Source organism: Etheostoma spectabile, chromosome 6, assembly GCF_008692095.1.
Source record: "Etheostoma spectabile isolate EspeVRDwgs_2016 chromosome 6, UIUC_Espe_1.0, whole genome shotgun sequence".
Lineage (NCBI taxonomy): Eukaryota > Metazoa > Chordata > Actinopteri > Perciformes > Percidae > Etheostoma > Etheostoma spectabile.
This window is the reverse complement of record NC_045738.1, coordinates 23434991-23436590: the sequence shown is the minus strand read 5'-3', so window position 1 is coordinate 23436590 and position 1600 is coordinate 23434991. Positions and strand designations below refer to the sequence as shown.

Here is a 1600-nt window from a genome sequence, read left to right as displayed (position 1 = left end):
GAGAGAGAGAGAGAGAGAGAGAGAGAGAGAGAGAGAGAAAACAATCACAGCACACATCACTTGCTCTAAAATCTTCTCTCTAATTTCTCTCTTTGCCTTTTTCCTTTCAGCCCACCCTCCCCATCCCTCCCTCTGTCTCTCTTCTCTGCTGATTTCCCTGCTGCCTCTCATTCTTCTCCAAGCACATTATTCTTCCGCTTCTCCCCCTTTATATCACTCTCTGCGCGTCTTCCCTTGTCTTTGTCTGCTGAGATAGGTACACATCCGTCTTCCCTCGCTCGGCTTGGCTTTTTCCTCAGTTTGATGATTCTTTGCCCGTCTGCTTGTTCCCCTTCCTCCCATCTTTTTCATTCCTCCCTCGATCCCATCAGCCCCTTCCTTCCCTGTGTCCTTTAGTCACCCTGGTTTCTATCCCTCCTCTGCTCTCTCATCCCACCCTCCATGGCTGGCTGTACCCCGGTGACATGGTACCCATCGGCGCGGACCTCCTGTGTGGAGAAGTCTCGCTCTGACAATAATCACACAGTGAGCTTATAGCGCTGGCAGCCCAGCCGAGCTGAACTCAGCACACGCGACTCCCCTGAGGCCGGCACACTTCATTTAACTCAGCAGGGGAGAGAAGGGGAGAGAGGGACGGTGATGCCATTGGGTTTTTTGGGGTTGGGGGTACTGGGGGCCCGGTGATGGAGCAGTGACTGGAGACAGATATGGAAATGGTGAGAAAGGATGGCTGGAGCTGAAACTGGTGCTGCAGGGGGGGGGGGGAGACAGGTTTGGGACTTTTGGGTTAGGGCAGAATGCTTTTTAAGAAGTTGCTCATGTCACCGTCCCTGCCTGGAATGATAAGTGCTCTCTACTCACTCCCCCCCCCCCCCCCCCCTTAGCTTTAGGGTGTTTATTTTCTTCCACTGGCAGCAGGGTCTAGAAACTTCTCTTCAACTGTCAAAACATTTTTTTGTTTTAAGTCTTAAACCCCAGATCCCCCTTGCTGAGACCCTATGGATGCTCTAACTAACCTTGACCTTTGAATTCACTGGGGGGGGGGGGGTGGAATCTACAGAGGATGTTTCTTTTCTACTATAGTAGTTCCTGCCATTTTCACAGAGGTATTCAAAAAAAAAAAAAAACAACCCCTGATTTTAGCACTCTTGATATTTGGATGCTTGGTTTTGGTTTCAGCGCTCACTGGAATTTGCTAAAAAATAGAAATCTCCTAAAAGCCTCACCTGGAAGAAGTACACGACTAAAAATTGATTTTGTACAGATGGATGTGCTGAATAGCAGAGATGCACTAATCCACCTGTTATCAATGATTCCTCTACTCAGGGTATCTTGGGGGTGGCAGTAGCTCAGTCCATAGGGAGTTGGGTTGGGAACCAGAGGGTCACTGGTTCAAGTCCCCGTATGGACCCAAAAAGTTGGGAGCGTGGATTGGTGGCTGGAGAGATGCCAGTTCACCTCCTGGGCACTGCTAGGTGCCCTTGAGCAAGGCACCGTACCCCCCCAACCGCTCAGGGCGCTGGTTTAGCTGGCAGCCCCCTCACTCTGACATCTCCATGTATAGTGCATGTATAGGTCCTGAGCATGTGTGTGTATTTCA

At 50.4% G+C, this 1600-nt stretch overlaps 1 protein-coding gene across 4 annotated transcripts in view; it reads right to left on the bottom strand.

Moving 5' to 3' along the window:
• LOC116690692 (furin-like protease kpc-1) overlaps positions 1 to 1600 on the bottom strand; it is a 298529-nt gene that overhangs the window by 266587 nt on the left and 30342 nt on the right. The window lies entirely within an intron of this gene.